This window comes from Euprymna scolopes, chromosome 16 (genome assembly GCF_053919585.1).
Source record: "Euprymna scolopes isolate OS-2025 chromosome 16, ASM5391958v1, whole genome shotgun sequence".
In the NCBI taxonomy this organism is placed as follows: domain Eukaryota; kingdom Metazoa; phylum Mollusca; class Cephalopoda; order Sepiida; family Sepiolidae; genus Euprymna; species Euprymna scolopes.
In genome coordinates this window covers 2,077,501-2,105,000 of record NC_136497.1, presented here as the reverse complement: position 1 = coordinate 2,105,000, position 27,500 = coordinate 2,077,501, and the positions used below count along the sequence as shown (strand labels likewise).

General features: G+C 35.6%; 1 protein-coding gene across 9 annotated transcripts in view; it reads left to right on the top strand.

The window, feature by feature from the left end:
• Window positions 1-27,500, top strand: part of LOC145295825 (thrombospondin-1-like) — a 520,485-nt gene that overhangs the window by 352,552 nt on the left and 140,433 nt on the right. The gene's annotated exons all lie outside the window — the stretch shown is intronic.

Below are 27,500 nucleotides of genomic sequence, written 5' to 3'. Positions count from 1 at the left end.
ACATGCTACTTGAAAGTTTTCATAAACAGTTGAAAATAGTTGAGGATTGGTAAGCAAAATTAGAAAACGATGTAAGAACAAAATATTTAACAACGCCCCTATCATTGTTAGGAACGAATTTCTAGATAATGTTACTATTTAGAAAACCATTTTTAACAGTAGGAAGGCTGGAGCTTTTGTAACTATTCCTGGCTGTCTCTCAATGAATGAAGTTAAAATTTTATTTTAATTATAAAAATTTGGTGTATTATTGAATTAATTTGCTTTGCTGTAAACAAAAACAAAACGAGATGCAAATAATAATAATAATAATAATAATAATAATAATAATAATAATAATAATAATAATACTGATAATAATAATAATAATGACAAATTTTAAGATTAACACTCTCAGCAAAATCTCCATTCCAAAAAGAAATATTACTTTTATAGGCGATTACGTGTGAAACCCTTAAAAAACTTGACGGAAGGAGAAACAATTATTTTAGTATTTAGAGTGGAAAACAATTTCAAATATTAATTTAACGCAAAATAATCGGTAGTTCTTTATTGGAAGGCCAGGACGCACAAACACCAGATTTCAATCCGCCATTTTGATTTGCCAAAATGTACGCCAGTGTGCCAAATTATATTCCGTCATAAAAACAAATTTCTACAGAACATAATTATTTGTATACTTTATCTAGCGAATAAACAAAATTACATATGAAAAACCACGTTTAGTATTTTTAAATCCAACAACGGAGCTGAAGTCGATGTTTTGCTTCTAAAACAAAATTAACTTTTTGATGTGTGGCGTATCGAGGAATATTATTTTTTTAAGAATAAAAAGGGATAATATTTATTTTAACAAAAATTTTATTATCTAGCTAATAAACAACGCATTGTGGATGCATTATTGACAGCTCCCGTTACTCTTGCTTCTCCTTATTTGTCGCTCAGTCCTCATTTCCAATGAGTGATTTTTCTGACAAAGGGTGAAGAAAAAGCTGCTTTCCAGGACAGCAGTACTTCGTGAACAGTAGCCTGAGATGTCAGAAATCTTCTATTTCTATGTTTATGTGGCCAGGTTACTTGTAAGGGTGCTGGGGGTAAGCGTTTCATCTGGGCTGATGCTATCCGTCTGATGGTCAGGGACCTGAACGTTGGATTAACCACCAAGGAGGCTGTCCTATCAGCAGGTGCAAAGTGAAGGTGCAGGTGCAAAGTACTGGGGCTGCTCTATTGCCATCTGGTGAATAGATTCTGGACCATGCAGTAGTTTCTGGTGGGGCCTCTCGATGCCATACTAGTGGGTAATTGTTACGGCTTTACCTTATCATGCGCTACAAAAAAAAAATTCTTGTCTTTTTCTCTCCTGCTTTCCCTCTCTGTACTGCTCCAACCAAGTCTGTCGACCTGTTCCACAAATCCCAAATACTCAACATGAAATATCTCCAAAGAAAAAATACGAATAAACCTAGAACCCCATCCTCCAACGTAGACCCCTACTACCATGTCTCCTTCTCCAGCATCAGGGGTCTACGTTCCAACCTTCCAAAGGTTGAAACCCAATTACAGGAGACGAAACCGGACATATTCTTTCTAAGTGAAACTGGCATAGGGCCGACCACTTCCCTAGACAAATTCATAATTAAAGGATACTCTAACTTAGCATCTAAATCTGACCCTCAAGATTGCCATGGGCATGGAATATGTGCCTACATTAAAGATGGCTTTACGTGTGGTAAGGGATATCTCCAGTGAAGACCCTAATTTACCTTATATGTGCTTCCGGGTGGCACTAGCTTACACCACTGCATTTATATTTACCCTCTACCGCTCCCACAACAGTGGAGTTACTATGTTTAAGAGCATATCTGTGAAAATTGACCAAATCATGCCAGCTCATCCTTCGGCTAACATCCACATTTGTGGTGACTTCAAGGTCCACAATGTGGAATGGCTGACCCACTCGAACAAGACAGATGATGAGGGGAGGTTCTGTCAGATTGTTCATGAACCCACCCATGTGCCCGATACTTCCAGTCAGTACGCTAGCCTTCTAGACCTTTTTCTCTCAACTTCCCCTGAGCTATGTTCATGTTGTGTTCCGTCTCCTTTGTGATCTTCCGACCACTCCGTCGTATCAGTTAAGATAAAAACGAAATGCAATAAGTCTTCAGACGTACCTCTCCACCATACTGTATACCGATGCTCTACAGCTGAGTGGGATAGCTTCTGTACATTTATATCTGATGCACCCCTGCATTCCATGTTTAAAAAGGATGTGTTCTCTATAGTATCAGACCTGACCGAACGATTAATTGTAGGCATAGACCGATTCATACCATCCAAAAAATTCCAACAAAAACCTAACAGCCAGCCATGGTTCTCCCCAGAATGTGCTGCTGCCATCGTGCACAGAAATCACTTTTTCCATAGCTACCAACGATGCAGTGAGACTAGAGCTGCTTTCAGGACTGCCAGCAACCACTGTAAAAGAGTAATAAAAATGCAAGAGAGCTATATGCCCAGTCCATTAAATCCAAAGTAGCTGAGCAGCAGCTTGGTTCCCACCAGTTCTGGCAAATAGCAAACAGGATCCTGAACAGAAGTGTGCATTCTATCCCAACCATCATCAATGGACCTGAGGTCATCTCGTCAGCATCAGACAAGGCCAAACTATTTGCCAAGAACTTTGCAGCTAATTCTACCCTATGTACGAAGGCCATCAACTCCCCGTATTTCCTCCTATAACAGACAACACGCTATGCAACATACAAATATCTGTGCATGAGGTCACTAAGCTAATCAAGAACCTTGATTCCAGTAAAGCAACTGGCTCTGACGGCATTCCAATTATAGTGTTGAAAAAGCTTCAACCAGAACTTGCCCCCATACTGTTTAAGCGTTGCCTTAAGGAGAATTGCTTCCCAACACCCTGGAAAGCCTCATCAGTATACCCTGTATTCAAGAATTTAGGTGATAAATCGTCTCCCTCTCAGTACAGACCAATAAGTCTCCTGTGTGTCATGAGTAAGTTGCTGGAATCCATATTTAATAGAGAAGTAGTCAACCACCTCAGCAGAAATAACCTTCTAAGTGACATGCAATATGGTTTCCATTCTGCCAGATCTACAGCAGATGTGCTAACGGTTATATCTCATAGGATTAGCGAATCTCTTGACAAAGGCTTACTCTCTAGGGCAAAAAAGCCTTTGATAAGGTCTGGCATAAGGGACTACTTCACAAAATTTCCAGCTACGTATAACTGGAAATGTTTTCTATTAATGCTGGGGTCCCTCAAGGGTCCATCCTGGGCCTAACCCTCTTCCTGATCTACATCAATGATCTCCCAAAACACATACTTAAATCATTCGTTGACATCTATGCTGATGACACGACCAACTACGGCAACACATCAAAGGCCATAAATGACAAAGTTCTCTCTGATTCTCTCTCCTCTGATCTCGAGCGTGTGGTACAGTAGGGGAAGAGGTAGCTGGTTACTTTTAATGCATCTAAAACTAAGCTTCTATCATCAACGCTCTGATCCCCATCTGGCATCAATTGAAATGGATGGCTCTCGACTAGGGGAAGCTCCATGTTTTGATAAGCTTCTGGGATTGACCTTTACTCCTGACCTGAAATGGAACACGTACATAAAGTCTATTGCCAAGGTCGCTGGAAAAATAGTAGGATCCTTCTATCGCTCCAGAAGATATCTCACCCCTGATGCAATTCTCTATCTATATAAAAGCCAAGTCCGTCCAAGGATGGAATACTGCTTCAACATCTGGGAAGGAGCTGCTAAAAACAGCCTATCCTGCCTTGACAGAGTACAAAATAGGCTTCGGGGCTTAGTGGGGATGCCCTTTTCTCTTCCCTGCAACCTCTCTCCCACAGGAGAGACGTTGCGAGTCTGCCTTTGTTTTATCTTTACTTCGATGGCAAGTGCTCGTCTGAGCTCCAATCCCTGGTTCCCCCTCAGCAATCTTTCCTGAAAAACACTCGTCTAGCTGAAACCACTGTTGACAATTTTCCCCATTCTTTATCTGTGCCAAAACCAAAACGTAGATTCCATGAACAAAGCTTCTTTCTTAGAAGTGCACACCTGTGGAACTCTGTTCCATTTGCCTGTTTCCCTCCTGACTACAACTTGGATGTCTTCAAGTCCAACATAAATAAATACCTTATGAACCGGCCCCTTTAGTAAGACACTTTATCAAATCTCAGAACTAACCTACTGTACACGCAATAACCCTTATCCCTGAGTGGCTTCCGGGCCTTGATAAGTGGTGACCATCTTGTAAAAAGTAAATAAATAAAAAATAAACATAAAACTACGTTCGAAAAACAACGTTTATTACTTTTTAAAAATCCAACTTATATTGTAAAACACCTAAAAAGGAAAACATGATTCTCCTTTTTTGGGCGATTAAATATAAACAGCTTGAAAAATTTTGTTATAAAAATACAATAAAACACCAAACAATAAGTTTTGTATATAACTTTAAATGATCACACCTTGTTAATCAGACATAGTTTGAAGAATATGTAACCAACTTTATTTGTTTTAAATCTTGGGAATGTTAATATTCTAAATGAAACTTTAGTATAAAATATGTGATTGTAAAAAGTCATAAAAGGCACGCTCCTTTTCTACTACTAACCCTAAGTCTGAGTGGTAATATGAAAAAATATAGAATGTACCAGAAATGGGATCATTTTACATTATATTTATATGCACAACTGAACCCCTATTCTAAATTCTGAAATAACGTTTCAGTATAATCACGCATAATCGCCTAAAAAAGTAGAATCTCATATTTTGTATTTTAAATATAAATAAAAGTTTTGTTTTTTTCAAGTTAACATACTTCTAAATGGTTACTCTTTATATATTCTATGCAATATTTTGATAAACTTGCAAGATTTTAGTCTATATTTTTCACTTTTGCCAAAACCAAACAAAATATAAGGAATCATGAAATATTTCAGAGAGTGTCGTTTAATATGTTTAGTTTATATGTAATCGCCCAACATAGGAGAATCGTGTTTTCCTTTTTAGGTGTATTACAATATAAGTTGGCTTTTTAAAAAGTAATAAACGTTGTTTTTCATACGTAATTTTATGTTTATTTTTTATTTATTTATTTATTTTCAAGATGGTCACCACTTATCAATGGCCAGAAGCCACTCGTTGATAAGGGTTATTGCGTGTACAGTACGTTAGTGCTGGGATTTGATAAAGTGTCGCGATTAGACAACATCATAGTCAAAGGAGCACCAAAAAATGTCCATGCATTTAAAATCTTTTGATATTAAAGTGTAGAGTTTCTATTAGGCATCATATGGCCGTTTATCAAATAGGTGCGAAAAAATTCTTTTTTAAATTGTGATATTGAATAGGCAAGTGAACTCTAGAATATTTATTTTTCTTACCATAAAAACTAATAAAAACAAATTATATTAGGTTTGGAAAATCAATGCTACATCTGGGAATGGGATACATTTTTTTTGCGGGTTTTCTTCATCAAATATGCTTTGAATAATAATTGCCACAGTCGTGAAGGATTTCCTGTCATTACTTTTGTAGTCATCGTGTCTATCTTCTTTTCAACTTGACACATGTTTGACCTGGCTAGAACCTCTGTGTCTGGTATCTTGTATTTCCCATCGATTTCTAACAATCTACTGAGGCAGGTCATATGGAAATGGTTCAGTTTCTTGGCATGTCTCTTATATACAGTTCAAGTATCACAAGAATATGTGAGGATGGTAAGAATCACGGCTCGGTATACTTGGAGTTTGATCTGCAGCCCAATTCCTCTACACTCCCATACGTCCAAAGGCAGCACTGACCTGGCTATCCTGCAATCAACGTCATCGTGCCCTTAACAGAATGCTGTCCAAATAAGTGAACTTGTCCACAGCTTTTAGGTTGGCTCTACAAACTGAGATCTGAGGCTCAACATAGCTTTATTCAGGAACAGGTTGATACGTTACTAAAAAAAAAAAAGATAAAACAATTTTATACATATTCAGTTTTAATTTGGCCATTTTTATTCTGGAAATATTTTTATGATTCTGGCATGAATATCACCCAACCGGATATGAATAATGGAGTATGACAAAAACATGTCGATTAAACAATGAAAAAGAAGCATTTTGATAGAATGCATGCAAAAATATATACAATAAAAGACGGTTTGTTCTTTTGATTAAAGCAGTGCCAGTACCTTTGGCAACGGACGCTGCACTGTGCTCATAGTAAAATGAGGTCAAAGAGATGAAGAGATGTTGGGTAATTATTGTTTGAGTAAGTTAAATCATGGGCGGATGTTGTTAGTGCCGTTTGATATTGGCGGCTGTTTGACTAAGACAGGCTTGAGACAATGGAATTTGCTCATAAGAAAATCCTATTTATTAAAGAAAGTCACATCTCATCAAATTTTGTGTGAATCCGTTTTTGTTTTTTTTTGCCTTTTCTTTTCTTAAGAGAACATCTACCATTGGTTCTTTAGCCGATTTTTTTATTTATTTATTTGAGGATCTTAAAAGATGCGTGGAAATCATTGCACAGAAAAGTATTTTCTCATTTTATTACTTTGTCTTCGATGTGTTCACACCGGGTTGGTGATTATCATGTGTGACCTGAATCAGGAAAAAAAAAACAATCTCGTTTGAGTAGACTATTAAAACAAAATATATTTTATATAGACACTTATTGAACAACATATTTTAGTCATACCTTTTTAGTCATTGTTAGTCATAAATATACCTGGTGAACCAAGTGCAAGAGAAGTTCAAGCAATTGCACTTATAGGGGATGGTTAGAATCATAAAAAGATCTCTTGATCGGATTATATAAGATATCAGGTGAATGCGTTACATCCGATAGGATTCTCCATCACCAGCTTAAACAAAATGATAAAAAATTTTTTTTAAATTATTGGGTGATATTCATGTGTAGCCTGAATCAGAAAGACATATTTTTTTAGCAAACCAACCATTATAATATTTTATGTAGACACGTAAGGAGAAGAGGGGGCACATTTTTTAGTCATATTCTTTTGTTAATCATGATTGTAATCATGAAGGTCATCAAGTGATCGCCAATTTCAAGACGCCATCTTTTTATCATTTCTGTAAAAAAAAAAAAAAATCTGTCTTTCCTTCCAACAAGTCAATCAGCTTTTGGTTCCCTTCCAAAATCACTTCATAGGAAATCCTATTTTTAAGACAATTGGTCTTTACGTCTCAAGTAAGAAAAAACAAAAAAACAATATCGATAAAATAGAAATAAACCAATTTTGTTCTCGTTCTCTGCTGTCTATTGTTGAAATGAAATTTCATTTTGATATTTATGTTTTACGACCTATCAGCCCTTTTTGACTCATTTAATGTTGAATCATACATAATGTTAACACTCCATTGTATACCGACCAAAACGAACCGTAAGCGAGTTAAATCGGCTTCTGCCGAAAGAGGAAGTTTCTAGGGAATATCAAATTCACACACTGTCTCCAGGTGAATGTATATTTTGGTTAGGGAAGATGACGACGTTAGCTTTATGCAATTCCTGCGGGAAGATGTGGACATCCTCACAAATACAGCTTCCATTATTCCAAAATTGTCACCTATCTGGAACTGACCAGGCTCAATGTTGCTTAACTTTGGTGGTCTAATGAAAACCGTGTGTCAATGTGATTGTTCCGTATATAGTAATTGTATACATGTTGTTGAACACAAGTCATTATTTGACTGATAGATGAAAGTATTCGCCCAAAGTTTGCATGAATTAATGTAAAATTTTTGTTAAATGCTTTTTTGTTGTGTCTTTCTTTTAAGTATTTTATTATTAACTATTGAGGGGAAGGACATAAAAATTGTTAAGACGTGCACAATCTTATCGTTATATTCGGTTTAACATCTGTTTTACATGTTGGCATGTGTTGGACTGCTTCTAAACTGACCTTCCTCTAGCCAGATCTTTATCATTTTTTCTCTCAAATCACTCCTTATCCCATGTTTTCCTCTTCCACTTTTATTTTCTAACTAACCACGCTATCTCCACTGTTCTATATCTACTAAAATATGAACCGCCCCCTTAAGTAAACTCCTAATGAACCGCCCCCTTAAGTAAACTCCTAATGAACCGCCCCCTTAAGTAAACACTTCATCAAATCTCCACACTAACGTAATGTACTTGCAATAACCCTTATCCCTGAGTGGCTTCCGGGCCTTGATAAGCGGTGATCACTGTGTAAAAATAAAAAAACATAGGCACTCTTGTTCCTTTTTACAATGTGACCATTCCAAGCAAAGTCTCCTGTTCTGCAGATATCTACCTATATTGTTCATTGCATAAACATATCCAATGATTGGCAGATGAGAGATGAATAAAAAAAAAGAGGAAATTATTCGTTAACTCTATTTTTAGGCTCGTAGGGATGCTGTTGGATAACAATGAAGGATAAACTGTATAGGCAATGCTGGCATCCATGGCAATACTTCTAGAGGGTTTAATTCTAGTAAATTTCACTCACAAGTTTTCTCTTCTACAAACATCTCTCTATACTGCCCAGATTTAATCTTCCTCTGACGTCATCAGAACTAAATTTGTTTTAAGACACACGTTGCACATACATTGTATCATTGTCATATCATTTCTCTTCATGCAACACACGTCTTCAACTCTCAGTAGCTAGGTTTCACTTCCATACATAATCACATTGTGTACACATGACAAATAGACTCTTACTTTGGTTAGTAAATGCAACGCTTTGCTGGTTAGTAATGATAGATGTTCCCTGAACTTATTTTGTCCACTTCTGACTCTTGTAATTACACTAGCGCCTGCTGCACTCTGTGTTTAAAGGATCTCACCATGGTAACAAACTTTTCAGCAACCTCACACAAGCAAGGTTTCTATTGCAATTCATCTAGAAAACAAGAATGCATCCTGACGTCCATTCAGTTTAATGATGACAATTCTACAGGCTGTAAGGATAAAATTGTCGCCTTAAAGAAAACAATACTACAGCTATATTTTAAAGCTTTTATTGAAAAAAATCAATTCAGGTGACTTGATTATGTAGTAGAGCTGACATCTATTCAATATAGCCGCCTTCAGCCTCAATCACTGTCTCGATATAGGTCCAACACTGGTAGCAAGCCTTTTCCACATGCGCCAACAGGAGTTTAGTGAATACTCGACAGATGGCAGCGATCAAGCTGGCTTTGCTGTGGGAGGTCATGTTGGTGATGTTCTCGACATATGACCAAACGAAGTAGTTCAGTAGGTTCAGATCAAGGGATGAGGGGGGGGGCAGTGAGAGAAGGGTACAAAGTCGTAGCACTCTTTCTGAAGTCAAGTCTCTTTGGACTTCTGGGCCAGCACAGAGTATGTCAGCAGCCACCTGATTGTACCAGACTTTTCAGCACATCCAGGTACACTTTGGTATTGCCTTTCAAGCTGACTTCGAAGATTTGAGATAACATGATGTGGCCCTCACTTGAAACCACATCAAAGACCATAACCGTGTCCAGAAAAGGTCGAATGATACATTGAACTGTGCCCTCAAGCTTTGAACTGTCCGAATTTGCATTTTGAGGGTGCAGGCAATTGTCCTGTTGTCATAACTTGAATTGATAGAGGGCATGAGTTGTACAGCAGTGCATCTCCAATCTCTCCTATTGAACATTGTGTCACTTTCAGACATGATAGAAGGCTCCTATCACTCTCGGGATTTGTATGCAACTGGCCAACTAGTAGATGATCTGCAACAAAAAAAAGAAAACTGGTTTTCATCAAATGGAAATGGAATCATGTTGTCTTTTCTAAGGCGACAATCTATCGTTCAATCCTGCATGTCATGAATAAGAATGGCATACAGAAAACTGCCCGATTAACAGGCGAAGCTTTTCATAGAGATATCTCGATGCATTGTTAATAAGTAGCATTTATTTAATCTGTGCATTTCAAAATAAAATATGCTATTACAAACTTAACCATTATAGAGTGTTTGAGCCACGTGTATTGAGAGTGTCACTTAGAGGAATGAAGCAACATTAACACACATGCACCTGGCCGGAAGGAGGAAAGCATGAAAATAAGTGTTCATTTATTCTAGTTACGCTTATCCAAAGGTTAGTTGCAATCGCTAAACAGAATGTTGATAGTAAGAAGGTTTACCTCTCATAACAGGTGTTTACATGTGAGTGTTACAAATTGTTATATAATATCAATCCAATATTGAAACTGGCAGCTGACTGTCATGCGTTTGAGAAAATTACTCCATCAATTTATTTGTACACTCCTTTCTGATTAATTCGCATACGTTTACTGCCTTCAACAATGAAGATATATTATTGCATATGTATACAACTTTCTTTTAAGCACAGCAGAAATACGACGCCATGACAGGCAAGGTAAAATTATATTTCCAACTTTAACATGGCTGAAGGACAGAGTCTCTTCTAGAAATGCAAAGACTTATCTCAACATTCAAATTGCATTTCAAATCAATGCGACAAAATGAAATAGCTTTCGACTTTATTTACTATGCAATGAAAAAAAACTGCCATTATGTCTTCCTTTCTATTTGATCTATTTTATCCAAGATCTAAATCTCTAATTAAGTCCACATGAAAATCCAAATAAGTCGAATTAGGAAAAAACAAAGTAAGAAAATATAGATTAATCCATAAGAAGTTTCTGAATGTCTGTAGAATTGGTCAATCAAATCCTGCTAATATTTCTCGTCTTTGGAGTCGCACTTGTTGTCAGGTAGACAGGATTAGGAAAGTGTACTTTTATCAAGTATTCTTCGGATTCTCAATCTCTGCCCCAATTGACAAATGATACAATATTATCTACGAATATAAGACTAAAGATAGAAATAGCAACAAACATTTTGTATAGCATTGCTAAAGCATCCTGGAAATAGCACAAAAATGGAAATATAGGATGAGTTTATTTCTTGTCTCAAATGATATGTTTGCAGCGATCTCTATGAGACAGGGAGTAGCTTGATTTGCATTCCTGTAAAGTATTTATGGTTGGGTAATCAGATTGCTCATAGCTATATTAGCTTCTCAGTGATAAAGGAACAAGTACAAAACAGAGCGTGTGTGAAAATATCAGCAGCAGCTGTAAGATAGCTGGCTTGCGAGGATATTAGCAGCAGTGGCTGAAAAAAAGCACATATGCAAATTAGGAAGTGTGCGTGAGTTGGCGCAAGAAGAAAAAGGAAAAAGGAAAAAAGAACACCACATGGTCGAAAGAAGAAAAAGGAAAAAAAATACCACATGGTCGAAAGAAGAAAAAGGAAAAAAAAGAACACTACATGGTCGAAAGAAGAAAAAGGACAAAAAGAACACCACATGGCCGAAAGAAGAAAAAGGAAAAAAAGAACACCACATGGTCGAAAGAAGAAAAAGGAAAAAAGAACACCACATGGTCGAAAGAAGAAAAAGGAAAAAAAGAACACCACATGGTCGAAAGAAGAAAAAGTGAGGTTTAAAAAGAAATGTGAAGTCGAAGATGAGAAACGACTATCTACAGTCGGTATGTAGTCGAGCATAAAGAGAAACGGGACAGGTGAGATGGACATGTGGCAGTCAGAGACTTTTAAGTTGCTGTCGAGACGGGAAGAAAGAAAAACTTTAATAAACGACTTGTGTTAAAGAAGAAAGGAAAGCCGAGTCTGATTTATTTTTCTTTGTTTGTTCCTTTTCGACGGTGCCTGACAGCGTCGACGTTCGAGAGAGGTTTGAGATGTAATGAACACGGCTCAGGCGTAACAGTCACATTACACAAGCTCACAGGCTAGAACACTTTTGAGCAGAAGAAAACAGTTAACAAAATGTTCCATTGGTATGCGCAAAATATTGAATGTCCTTGTTTCAGACTAGGTTGATTCAAATGTTGGATGTTTTAGAAAAATTGAAAATCTAAATAAACAGCCGATTGTGAGGGTGAGTAATAGAGCAGGAAACAACATCCTCAATTCTAAGATGAGTTATAATGTCAGAAGGCGTGCTTTGTTTAGAAACGTAAGTCATACAAGTAAATAATTCCCGAATGTGAGAAACGGAAGTACAAAATCAGTAAGTGTACATTCAGTCTATTTGACCTCTGACCCCAACTTCTTATTCTCCCGCTTCACTTGATTTTAAATTAGAAACATTCAATTTACGAAATCATTAAATGTATATGAAAACACTTTACCTACAAAGATTGCTAATAAAGAAAGATTTCTGTTTTATAAGGTTGCACTGCTTTTGTTTCTCTGTTACCAACAACTTGCGTATATAATATGTGTATATAACATGTGTATATAATATATGTATATAACTTGTGTATATAACATGCGTATATAATATGTGTATATAACATGTGTATATAATATATGTATATAACTTGTGTATATAATATGTGTATATAACATAACGTGTATATAATATATGTATATAACATGTGTATATAATATGTGTATACAACATAACATGTGTATATAATATATGTATATAACATGTGTATATAATATGTGTATACAACATAACATGTGTATATAATATATGTATATAACATGTGTATATAATATGTGTATAAAAGATAACATGTGTATATAATATATGTATATAACATGTGTATATAATATGTGTATACAACATAACATGTGTATATAATATATGTATATAACATGTGTATATAATATGTGTATACAAGATAACATGTGTATATAATATATGTATATAACATGTGTATATAATATGTGTATATAACATAATGTGTATATAATATATGTATATAACATGTGTATATAATATGTGTATACAACATAACATGTGTATATAATATATGCATATAACATGTGTATATAATATGTGTATACAACATAACATGTGTATATAATATATGTATATAACATGCGTATATAATATGTGTATATAACATGTGTATATAATATATGTATATAACATGTGTATATAATATGTGTATATAACATAACATGTGTATATAATATATGTATATAACATGTGTATATAATATGTGTATATAACATAACATGTGTATATAATATATGTATATAACATGTGTATATAATATGTGTATACAACATGTGTATATAATATATGTATATAACATGCGTATATAATATGTGTATATAACATGTGTATATAATATATGTATATAACATGTGTATATAATATGTGTATATAACATAACATGTGTATATAATATATGTATATAACATGTGTATATAATATGTGTATACAACATAACATGTGTATATAATATATGTATATAACATGCGTATATGATATGTGTATATAACATGTGTATATAATATATGTATATAACATGTGTATATAATATGTGTATATAACATAACATGTGTATATAATATATGTATATAACATGTGTATATAATATGTGTATATAACATGTGTATATAATATATGTATATAACATGTGTATATAATATGTGTATATAACATGTGTATATAATATATGTATATAACATGCGTATATAATATGTGTATATAACATGTGTATATAATATATGTATATAACATGTGTATATAATATGTGTATATAACATAACATGTGTATATAATATATGTATATAACATGTGTATATAATATGTGTATACAACATAACATGTGTATATAATAGGTACATAGAACATGGGTAGATAAAAACTGATTTACCAATAAAAAACACTACAAAGAAGAATAAGTATCCGGAATGGTGTACTTTGATAATAAGTGTCGCTATTTAACACCAGTGATGAGATTCGATTTATAGAAGAACTGGTTTCACATGATCATCTCTCTCTCTTAATCAATACTGATTTTATGTTTCTGAATTTTTTTAGATAAAGATTGATTTTTCATATTAATCGGATTCTTCAGACTACGGTTCTCATCTTGATTTTTGTCAAAGTGGATAAAAAACTCATAAAAATTCGGTTATAATTTATAGTTTTCTGGGGGAGTTAAATATTCAGTGAAAGTAGCACCCATAATACACTTGCAAATTACTTAGGACTTCTACCTTGTTATGGTTGACAGAACGACACTATGCTACTCTGTGGATTAAATAAAGGGTTCTGTTTAAAATTTCGTGAAGATTCCCAGGTTCCAAAGAATGAGTCTCAAGTTCAACAAGATACACCTGAAGAAGGTCAGAGTTTACATCGGTAGGAATAATGTGAAAATAACATTGTGAAGGTGAGAACAGTCGTCCAAAGAATCGAAATAATACGAACCGATATTGATTTTTTGTTTACCTCTTCTCAAGTTAGACACAAGATCAGATGTGGGTGTGATGAAAGTGTTTCTCTAGAGCCAACTGGATTCGAACCTGCCTTGGATGCATCTAAAATAAGATGTGTCCATCCAGTTTGTGTATTTCACAATAAAAATCCTATTTCAAATGGCCAAGTGATGGACCAACTAACAGTTCTTCATGATATGTAGACTATCTATAAGGACAACATAGAACTTATTTAATATATAATCAACAACTCTATAAAAATGAGAATGTGTGTGTGAAGACACGTCTCAACTTATATACTGAACAGTTTTTTGAGCTACAGACTTGAAATTTGGTATATAGGATATTCAGACATGTGAAAAACATTTTAATTGGTTTTCATCCAGAAAATCTGGCTGCTAAGGACAGTGGCCTAACTAAGGGAGGCGGAAGGTGACAGCGAATGAGAGATGACAAAATTCCACTTGTGCAAAATTTTTTAGCCACGCTAAGGTGCGAAAATAGTCGGAAATAGAATTTATTTATCATATATTATGTAATTTTTAATTTTTTTAATTTTTAAGAGATCTTTTCTAAAATATTACAAACTCTTAAAAAAATTATGAGTCATTGTAAAATCTTTTTGCTTATTTTTATTGAAAAAAACTCCAAACTCTTTTCGAAGTTTTTAATAGCATATTTCAAATCATTTGATGACACTCATTTAATTGTTTTTAACTGTGAAAGAAAATTAGAAAGAAAGGATAAAGTGATTATAGATAGATAAATAGATGTCACAGACCTCCCGTCCTCAGGTCAGCAACTGACCTCTAACCTCATCGGAAACTGTGGCTTGTGATCGTTTTCTTCTGGGAGATCTTCACAAAAATTGCTCAGCGTCTCAGCTCTGTGTTGATTTCTGCTGAAAAACAAAAATAAAGCTTTGCATGCGCGCTGGAAAAGAAAGACTGAGTCAGATTTTCTAACTACGAAAAGTCATTTAAAAAAGTTACAGCTTTTTACATATGTACATCGTTCAGTTCACCAAAAACCTGAAAGTTCTAAAAATGTCTTATTCTTCGTCAACTGGATGGCGGTCAGGATAGATGGAGGGGGTCTAGACATTCTGGGCACGTGTGTCCTTCTCAAGAATTGGCTTCAATCTGCCCAAAGCAGCCTGGGCGCTTGCTTAAATATTAAGGGGCGGGGTAGGTTTCACGATCTGTCAGACCAACCAAAATTCAACACGTCAAGAGGGGAATTCCCAGCCATTTTGCGTGTGTGCAATTCAGCAATCCGTCTTCAGTTTCGCAAACCTGGGACAAAAATGAAATCTTTTCACACGACCCCAAGGGGTCAAATCCTGTAATTCAGAAAACCATTTGTCTGAACAGGTGTTCTTCAGGCCAGCATAGGTCTGGTTCCATCTCCGCATTATTCTGACGTTTCCTGTCCTTGAGATTTTTTAACAATAAAATTTATGTCTGTTTTTCTTCAAATACAATACTCATCCCTTTTGATAGGTCACCTGCCGCTGTCCGGGATTCAATTAACGTTCAACAGACAATCTCACCATATTTACCCAGCCTCAACCAATGGGGAGCAACATCGCTCCCTCAAACGGTCACGTTACATAGATAGAAAAAAGAAAGAAAAAAAGAAAGAAAGAAAACGCTGGTTTCAGGACTTCAGTTACAAAAAACTATCGATACAGCACATATCTCCCTGATGGAGAAAGGGCAAGAGAAGTTTTGAGACATTCTGCACAATTTTAGACATGATACTTTTTCTTTCACAGCAGAACATGTCATTTAGAAGATATCGCGAGAATACGTCCTCATTAAACAAAGGTAACTTCTTGGAGCGTGTGGAATTGATTTCTCACTCCGATGTAGTGTTAAAGGAGCATCTTTTCATCCTCTAGCAAAGCGCGGACAGTCAAGTAATATGTTCATACATGTAGCCTGAAACACAGAACGAGTTTATTTCCCTTTTGGCAAAACGTGATTGGAAAACTCGTTCTTGACATCAAGAATGCAAAATACTTTGGTATACTTTTTGATAGCACACCAGACGTTTCGAATGCAGATCAAATGTCAACAGTAATCACATATGCACATATCAGTGATGGTGCAGTTGAAGTGCAGGAGTCATTTCTGGGATTTTTACATTTGAAAGGTAAAACAGATACTACATTGACTTACAATACCCTCGAGAAATTAGAAAACAAAGGACTACATATAAAGTTCTTTCACGGTCAAGAGTACGATAATGTGGCAAGCATGGCCGGAATCCATGGCGGTGTGCAAATAATGATCAAGGGCATTAATCCAGGGTCGTTTTTGTACATTGGAATCATTCTTGGCACCTTAGTGGAAACATTTGTTTTCTAACCCTCCCTCTGGTGTAAAATTTTTATGAAGTCTTGAGGCGCTGTACATTTTTTTCGTTCTTTCAACCCTTTGCTGGGATCTGTTAGTAAAGTGTGCAGGTCTTACAATGAAGAGATTGTCCAAAACTTGCCGGAGTGCTCATGATGATGCAGTAGAACCGAGGATACAGAAGTTTAATCAGTTTGTGTAAGTTATAAAAAGTAGAGTGGAACTTTTTAGTTATAAGTTGAATAAAAAAAACTTGTTTTGATAGTGGCATCACGGGTACAGGAAGCTGCTTGCTGACGTGGCTATGGGATGAAAAGATTGTTTTCTTTCTATTGAACCAACAGAAAGAGAAATAGGGAAAGAGTAATGTACAGAGAGAGAGCAGTCGGTTTGGATAGCTGATGGCTAAGGGGGGTAGGGCTTGGAATTGATTTTCTATCGATGTACATGTATTTTATGAAAAAATAATTTAATCCCGATTTTTTAAAACTCCATTTCATTTCTCGATGTTTCTGTATTATTAACGTTTGTGAAAGCTGTTATTGAGATAAAGAAGACAATTCCAGGGAAAAGAAGATGGAAACCTCACTACTGCGGCTACAGAAATCCGACTAACCTATTTTGCTGACAAAGTAGATTCATTCTTTGAATTGAAGATCAACTCATCTACAACATATTATGCTGATTCTCAATTTTTAGCAAATTGGAATCATTTTTAGATAAATAATTAGTTTTCACTTTAAAAACTTTATGTCAACCTGAAGGTATTGCTAGTCGACGACTATTATGATCTTTGTAATATTTGCAAAAATACAATGTTATCATAGCAAAATAAATATTTACAGAAAAGTATTATGTTTAGATGTTTTAATAGAAAAGAATGTTAGAACACAAATAATAATTTAAAAATAGGTTGACCGATAAAGTCTGACGTAGTCTTACGTAGATGCTACTTAAAGTGACGTGAACTTTGGGTAGATTTGAAAAACATGTATGATTTAATTATTCAAGGATCGGGAATAAGGGAGAAAGACGAACCAGGTATGTTTCTTCTATTGTCTCGATGTAACGATCTCAGGGAACTATTATATATCCCTCTCTGTTGTGAATGTAGCATGTCCGTTGTTAAACTGTATCTGTTAATATATCAACATTGTCGTAAATGTTATACACGTCTTAATTTAACGAATAATAGAAAAACTAGGTTATACGAAAACACATATATACACACGTCATATAGACGCCTGTGACACGTATATATAGAAACGTAGACCCACTCTGCATACACACATTCATTAGACAATGCACAAGTTTAGAGACACATACATAATATATAACATAAGTTGTATTCTTCACATCTTTTTCATCGATATTTTATTGCTTTAAATTATTTTAAAGTCCAATATTAAACAACTAAATATAGAATCTGTCGCATAAGATTGTTGGATCGATAAAGAGTTAATTTTTGCGAAGACATAAACCAGACAGTTTCTGGTTGGTTTAATTAACCATTTAACCAGCCAGTTGGTTTTCAGATATGAAAAAGTGATCAAAATATCAAATAAATAAATGTTACTAAATGTAAGATGAGTAACTCTCTACTTAGCTGGATAAATGTATAGTGTTTTTACTTAATGTAAAACTAACTGGACGCCCGGCATTGCGCAGTCGTACAATACGCTTAAACATGCTATTTTAATTCATGAAAATTGCATATATATTATTATAGAATCATTATTATTATTATTATTATTATTATTATTATTATTATTATGAGGAATAATTTGCCCGGTGGACTAATTCGCAAAAAAAATTAAACAGTCATAATGATAATGTCATCCATCAAATTTCGTCTGTGTTTGTTTACAATATCACGTCAGCTGATATTTGGGCTTGACGATCTTAAAAATAGTCTTTCTTGTCTTATAGATAAAAAATAATTTTTTTACAAGAGAATATTTTACGTTACACCGACCAAGGTTACACCGGTGTAATGTAAAATATGCCCCTGTAAAAATGATTTTTTTTATCTATAAGAGAAGAAAGACTAGTTTTAAGGTCGGATTTTTTCGATTTTCGATACTTATCAGATGAATTTCTGTGCAAAACGTATCTAAGAACAATAGCAGAAATATAATTTACCTTTATGTGAAATTTGCAAAAGATAGGCTCAGCGAGGAAGGAACACGCACACACGCGCGCACGCGCGCACGCGCGCACACACACAAAGTGACTTTTATATAATAGTAGAGGTAGAGATTTTTTATTCGGCTCGAAAAACGACTAATGTCGACCTGTACATGAGCACAAGAAAAAAAAATGGTCGCGTAACAAATACATTGCGGAAATTTGTTTGTGCTCTTGTACAGGTTGATATTTGCTGTTTTTCGAGACAAATAAACATTTTACATTAAATAAAAACACTACAAACCTATCCAACTAGGTATAAGAATAACTTATCTTGCCTTTGGTAACATTTGTTATATATTTGATTGTTTTACTAATTTTTCGAATTTCTATGGATTGTAAAACAAACCCTAAAATTGTATTCTAGATTACAAGGGTGTTGAGTCGTTAAAAGGTTCATCTTTCCTACTGTATTAAATAGATTTCAATCAGTTGATTTAATCATTGCTTGATTCAGTCATTTGTTTATAAGATATAAAGTATTTGGCAGCAATGAATTTTCTTTTTTCAACTAAACCATTATTAGGTTATCCCATAGTCTTCAGTCGAGACCTGATTCCTGGCAGCATATTTAATCAGAAATATCTAAAACTTGACCTATTTATCTCAAGCCACAAGACAAGAATCCTTCAGTATATACTGTGAGACAAGAGTTGCGCAATCTCCAAACACACCTTTCCTGATCGGCATTGCTTTATTCCAGTGGCAAGAAGAAATCCATAATGACTAGAAACAATGCCGAGGTAAGCAGAGAGCACATATAGCACCTAGTATTCACAAATGGTCACCTATTTTAGTACTGACCAGTCTGAACGATGCTTAACTTCGGTGATCTAACAGGAAGCAAGGTGTCAAACGTGTGTTTGCCGTATTCAATGCGAATTTACACCATCAAATATGGACTGCTTGCTTTTTAGCAATGATGGCGATGCACAGTAATAACGTAGATCGATTTAAAAGTAATGCAAAAAATTGTTCCCTTTGGAATATTTACGTTAACACATTTTTCTGAAAATCTTACTGGCACCATTAGTGACTGCAAAAATAGCTTATACGATCTTCTTTTTCCCTTTGAATGTTTTTGTTGTGTCTCAAGTACACGACTCCCTCGAATGCTTCCAAACATATTCTCGCTTTAGACGAACGAGCTTGGTTTGCCTCATGCGCATTTTTTTACACAAATGAAACATAAACACATGAAATGAGAAAAGGGCGAATCCCGGAAAGTAGAAAACCATTATCGCCATTTTCTTTTTACTTACGTTTTATATGAATTATTTTGATAAAGTCTATATTAGTTCCAATCCTATTAGTGAGAAGTAAAAAAGAAAACCAAAACAAAATAGCTTGTAATTCTAGGACTAAATAAAAGTAATATATATATATATATATATATATATATATATATATATATATATATATATATATATATATATAGAGAGAGAGAGAGAGAGAGAGAGAGAGAGAGAGAGAGAGAGAGAGAAATGTATATATATATATATACATATATATATATATATAGATAGATATAGATATATAGATATATAGATAGATAGATATATAGATAGATAGATATAGATATAGCTATATATATATATAAAGTAATAGTGTCCGCGCGCGCGTTTGTGTGTGTGTGTGTGTGTGTGTGTGTGTGTGTGCAACTCTCCTACAGCTTACACCACTGGACCAAACATGACCAAACCTGGCATGATGATAGTCCCCCACCTACAGATTTATCACACCATTTTCCAAGGTAAAAGCCAATGGTCAAGGTCATAGCCTATATATATACTCACCTACAGCTCACACCACTGGCCTGACCATGACCAAACCTGACATGATTATGATCTCCTACCTAGGAATGATGCACACCATTTTTCAGTCAAAGGCTAAGATCACATTTGGTGCAGCTCTTACAACATGTGAATCAACCATCAATCTTGGCAGCGTCTAAATATCCAATATTGCAGTCGAAACAAAACAATGTACAACAATTTTTATCTTGCGTCTTGGAATGTATAATGACTCAGTGCAAGAGCGAAAAACAACCCTAATCTCTCTTGAACTGAAAAAATATAATATTAGAATGGCAGCTCTTAGCGGAACTCGACTAGCAGGTGTGTCACAAATGACTGAAGTGAAAAGTGGATACAACTTTTTCTGGAGTGAAAAAAAAAAAGAAACTGAACTTCGCTAGTCAGGCGTGGGTTTTGCCATTAAATCTTCACTTGTTCGCAATCTTTCTGCAATACTCAGAGTTGTATCAGATAGAATTATGAAACTGACATTGGAGTTGGAGCATAATACACGTGCAATTCTTGTAAGTTGCTATGCTCACACTTTGAACAGTTCTGAGCAAGACAAGGATGACTTTTACAACCACTTTATAAAATGTAATATCTGACGTTATAAGGATAACATCATCCTCATGTGTGATTTTAATGCCAGGGTTGGAAATGACCGTCAAACATGGGGAGGTGTTTTGGGTTCTCCTGGTATCGGCTTTATGAATGCAAATAGACTCCGCCTCTTTTCTTTTCGTGAAGAATATGGTTTATGCATAATAAATATCTAGTTCCAGCAAAAAAAGCTAGCCATAAAACAACATGGATGCATCCGCAATTAAGAGATTGGCACTTGATAAATTATGTGATGACAAAAAAACAGGAAGGTCCTTTCACACCACTTTTTATCTCTCTGATCATGCCCTACTTTGAAGCAAAGTGACACTGCATCTACCGCACAGAAAGTGGGAAGAAGTGTCAAGTGCTAACGCACATAAACTTCCTCTTAAATGAGTTGAAGGTCAAGACTTGCAGAAAGCATGGACGCAGCACTTAACTCAGTGGACATAACTTCTGACATTGAATCAGCCTGGAAGGCTATGCGGGAGGCTATGCATGCCACATTTCTTGAGATACTCGGTATACCCTTTCTAGGCATCAGGATTCGTTCGATGACAACAATGATGAAGTACAGGGCCTGATTCAAAGGAGGCACAGTTCTCATAAGGCATGGATAGAAGATAATAACTCCTCACGAAAAACGAAGGCATAGTTTTAAATACAAGTTCAGAAAGCCCTAAGAGCGATGAAAGAGGCGTGGTGGCCAAAACAGGTTAGTTCCCTCCAAGAAGCTTTTTACAGAAAGAATGCAGAGGCATTTTATGACACCATGAAGAAAGTGTTTGGTCCTCAAGAAAATGGTGTCTCTCCCAATTTCTCCATTGAATGTGATCTTTTGACGAATAAGAACGATATCCTGAAAAGATGGAAAGAACATTTTGATTCCGTCTTGAACAATGTCTCCTCTACCAATTAAGATGTGCTTGCTTCAATATCTCAGCAACCTGAAATCCCAGAACTCTCGTTTGAACCGACATTGCAGGAGGTTTTGGGGGCTATTAAGCAAATTTTGGCTGGAAAAACACCGGACAAAGATGCCATCCCACCGGAAATTTTGAAACATGGAAGATCAACACTGGCTAACAAACTTTACGAGTGTTTATTGAGATTTGGAGACTAGGGATGGTCCCACAAGACTTCAAAGATGCATCCATTCACAATCTGTTCAAAATTAAAGGTAACGAAAAGATATGCGATAATCACCGGGGAATTTTTTTTTTGTCTATGTCTGGAAATATCTTGGCCAGACTAATTTTGAACCGAAACAAAACTCGCCTGCACACAAGTTCCCTGAGTTACAAACACGTGTTGACGGAAGAGACCTCAAGTATGTGGAGCATTTTAACTACCTTAGTAGTAAAGTTAATTCAAGTGGAACTTTGGATGTGGAAATTATCAATAGAACTGCAAAAGCGTCTAGCGCATTTGGCAAACTACGTCACCATCTTTGGAATGATAGGGATATTCGTCTTGAGACCCAAATCCAAGTGTACAAAACTGTCGTCCTCACTACTCTTCTGTATGGATCGGAGTTCTGAACTCTGTATCGTACACAGATTCAGCAGCTGGATGTCTTTCATAAGTTTCTGAGTAATTTGTGGATTAACCCTGAAAGACAGAAGATCCAATGCTGGTCTTCTAATGATGTGTAACATTGATTGAATTGAGAACTTCCTCATGAGGGCAATTACAATGTGCTGGTTATGTTGCATGGACGCAGGGTGATAGAATTCCAAAGATTCTCATGTACAATCAGCTTGAAGGTGGTCCACGTAATGTTGGCCGACCATTGGATGAGTTTTCAAAGGTCAAATCGTTGAACTTTGACCCCTTAACTGTCAAATTTCTGGCCAAAAACTGATCACATAGATTTTCCCAAATCTTAGTAACCTGTATATTAAATTTCGAGTCTGTAGACTAAAAATTGACTGCGTTATTGCGTAGGGAAATGTACACAGAAAGACAGACACACAGACACACACATAGAGACACAGACACGCACACAGAGACACAGACACGTTCATTTTTATAGATGTATGGATAATTATAAAGAAATAGATATTTTAATCTTGTTCAATAAAATTTGTATCCAAAGGAAACGGAAAGTTCATAAAAGAAAACGATCGTACACGAGCATTGGCACTGACAAACGATTTTTTTTCTATTTAATTTTATTGTTTTTTGATATGTTTATTTTTCTTATCCTTATTGCTTAGTTGGTGACAAATAGACAAAAAATATGAGAAGTCGTTTACAAAATAAATTGCAAACGAAATTAGAACTTTGCCTTTTGGCAAGTCTATTTTTTAATTGAATGAGCGCAGTTAGAGATAGATAGATAGATAGATAGATAGATAGATAGATAGATAGATAGATAGATAGATAGATAGATAGATAGATGAATATTTTTAAAGATTCCTGTTGTAAACGAACACACTTTTATTTAAATATCGTTTCAAAAACAGTTTTCGTTACGAGAATGTTAGGTTCAAACTTTCAAGACGTATAAATTATATTCATCAATGATTTCTTAAAAGTAACGAACGTGCTTTTTATTTATTTATTTATTTTTACAAAGGAATCACCACTTATCAAGGCCCAGATGCCACTCGGGAAAGGGTTAAAGCGTGTACAGTGGTCAAAATGACAATATCGTTAGTGATCGTTAGAAGTGTAAATTTGGTAAATTACTGTGATGGCTTGCAATAATTGGATTACTGTGATGGGTTGCAATAATTGGATTACTGTGATGGTTTGCAATAATTGGATTACTGTGATGGCTTGCAATAAAATTTAAATGTATGTATGCATGTATGTTTGTATCTATCTGTCATGACTTGCAATAAGCCACAAAGAAAACAGAACAACGGAATAGAGTTTAAACAATGTATTACTGGACAACAAAGTAAAAAGGTTACAACTGAAAAGAGTAGTAAACGTCACCAAGCAGGCGAGGGTCGCTCTGGTGTTTAATCCACATCTGAGATCAAAAAGTCTATAGTTTATATAATGGATAGAACAGTCCATTTGGAGGGTGATTCCCCCATAACAATTACTTTTTTTTTTTTTTTACACAGTGATCACCACTTATCAAGGCCCGGAAGCCACTCAGAGATAGGGGTTATTGCAAGTACATTACGTTAGTGTGGAGATTTGATGAAGTGTTTACTTAAGGGGGCGGTTCATTAGGAATTTGTTAACGTTGGACTTGAACACTTCCAAGTTGTAGTCCAGTGAGAAGCAGGCAGACAGAACAGAGTTCCACAGGCGTGCAGTTCTAAGAAAGAAGCTTTGTTCATGGAATCCGCATTTTGATTTAGGCATAGATATAGAGTGGGGGGAATTTTTCACAGTGGATTCAGCTAGACGGGTGTTTTTCGTGAAAGATTGGCGAGGGGGGGACCAGAGATTGGAGTTCTTAAGTGGAAAGGCTCACCAAGAACTTGTTTACGTTTGAATTGAAGACGACCATATTGTAGTCAGCTGGAAAGCAGGTAAACGGAAGAGAGTGCCATAGGTCATGGAACCTATGTTAAGGTTTAGGCACAGATAAAGAGCGGGGGAAATTATTGATAGTTTTTTCAGCTAGACGAGTGTTTCTCGTGAATGTTTGGCGATGGGGGACCATAGATTGGAGCTCAGACGAGCACTTGACGTGAAAAAAATGATAAAATATAGACAGGCTCGCAACGTCTATTCTATGAGAGAGAAGTTGCCAGGAAGAGAAAAGGGCATCCCCCACTAGGCTACGAAGTCTATTCTGAACTCTGTCAAGGCAGAATAAGGTCTTTCTAGAAGCTCCTGCTCAGATTTGACAGCAATACTCCATCCTTTGGGCATACCTGGCTCTTATATATGTAGAGAATTGCATCAGCAATGGATATCTACTGGATCGATAAAAGAATCTCAGCGACCTTGGCAACAGATTTGATGTACATCTTCTATTTCAGATCTGGAGTAAAGGTCAATCCCAGAAGCTTGTCAAAACATGGAGTCGCCCCAAGCCGAGAGCCATTCATTTCAGTTGATACCATATGAGGATCAGACCGTTGATAATGTAAAGATAGGAGCTTGGTTTTAGATGCATTAAAAGTAATCAGCCGCTTTTTCCCCATTGTACAGCATGATCAAGATCAGAGGAGAGAGAATCAGAGAGAACTTAGTCATTTACTGCCTTTTATGCGTTGCCATAGATGGTAGTGTCGTCAGCATAAATGTCTACGAATGATCTTAGGATGTGATTTTAAAGATCATTAATGGAGATCAGGTAGAGAATTTGACCCAAGATGGACCTCTGAGAAACTCCAGCATTAATACTATGAGCTTCTGATTTCTTACCAGCAACCACTACTCTTAAGAACCTCTCCGAGAGAAATGATTTAATAATTGAAAAGACATTTCCCACTTGAAATCTTGTGAAGTTGACCTTTATGCCATACCCTATCAAAGGCTTTTGATATGTCAAGAGCAATTGTCCTAGAAAGGAGACCTATGTCGAGAGTTTCGCTAATCCTATGAAAAATAACTGTAAGCACATCTGCTGTAGATCTAGCAAAATGGAAACCATATTGCATGTCGCTAAGAAGGTTATTTTTGCTGAGGTGGTTAACTACTTCTCTATTTAATACAGATTCCAGCAACTTACTCGTGACGCACGGGAAACTTATTGGGCTGTACTAAGAGGGAAATGACCGATCACCCGAATTCTTAAATACAGGGCATACTGATGAGATTTTTCAGGGTGTTAGGAAGTTCCATCACCATCGTTTTTTTTTTTTTGTTTTTGTTTTTTTCAATTTTTAATTTTTATGTCATTGTTGTGGCGGAACTATATGTGTCACCTACGAATTAACTGATCCATGCACAATACCGGAAGACAAACCGTAAGACGGAAGTCGGTGTCCGGTCGACCAACGAAGGTTGTTTGTTGGATAGACGAACAACCCTCATTTTTAATTTTATTTTTATTTCGGACTATTAGTCTCATCTTTATTAGTTGTTGTCGGGGCCCGTGGCGCAGTTGATAGAGACGTTGAATCTCTACGGTTCCAGATGAACATTGTCTGAAGATAGCGGTTTCAATCCCACCCAAAGCGTGCCAGAGGTAATTGGTCAAAAATGTGGTGAGACGACAACAACTACGGATGGCAGTGATGGCTGAGAATGCAGTTAGGAGATTCGAAGTTCCTATCCGTCGCGGTTACCACCTGACGAAGTCCAGAGGAAGTTGGCCGAAACGTTGTGAACCAATAAAAAGATTTTAAAAAAACAACTAATAAAGATGAGACTAATAGTCCGAAATAAAAATAAAATTAGCATAAAAATGCTCATCTCAAAATAAAAATTTCCAATTAAGGAATAATATATATATAAACCCTCATTTTTGTATGGTCTTGTTATTACTCTATTCCTGTGTTTTGGTTTTCTTTGTCTCCCTTTAAACAGCGGTATAACAGTTATGTAATCTTAATTTTAATTGATCTCCTTACTCGTCTTTACATATGGTTTATGTGGGGTTTTTTACCGTCATCTTCATTCAATAACTCGCAGTAAATAACATCGGACTTTTTCAGCAAAGAACGAGTAGCACTGGTGGTGATGAAAAACTTGTTTTTTTGTGTTTTTTTTTTAAGAACTTCCAGATTCTTGTTCTATATTTTGATAGCTGATAAACGGTTTATCCAATGTTCCAATCAAAGGGTTTTGCTTAATGAAATCTGAGTACTTTTAAATCTTATTTAAAATTATTTATAACATGATGACAACAATTTTCAAAAAGTCCGACTCCTGATATGGCTGCATAAACTTTTCTTTTCTTGCTGAAATAACTTTTAATGTAAGAAGAAAACAAAAGAAATTGACAGCACTCCCACGACGTTCAGGTTATTAACATGACTTCTTAACTTCGCCATGTTCTCTTTGTCAAATACTAGACGTATTCTCCTTCACAATTAGTCCTTCTTATCAAAGCCACTCCTCTAACGCAAATTATATTTTGAAGCAACACTCACATACACAAACACACACACACACACTCACATATGGGTAGAGACGTTTCTCTGATCTTCTTTAACCCCACACACACACACATATGTGTGTGTGTATGTGGGCTAAAGAAGATCAGAGAAACATCTCTACCCTGGTTTCAAATTCAACACAAAAAGGACTAGTCTTTGGGTCTTTTTAAGTTATACTCTCTTCAGCCTTTATTTATAACTGGTCCCTGTTGTGTTGGGGTTGAAACCGATGGTACCGATGTTTTTCTAGTT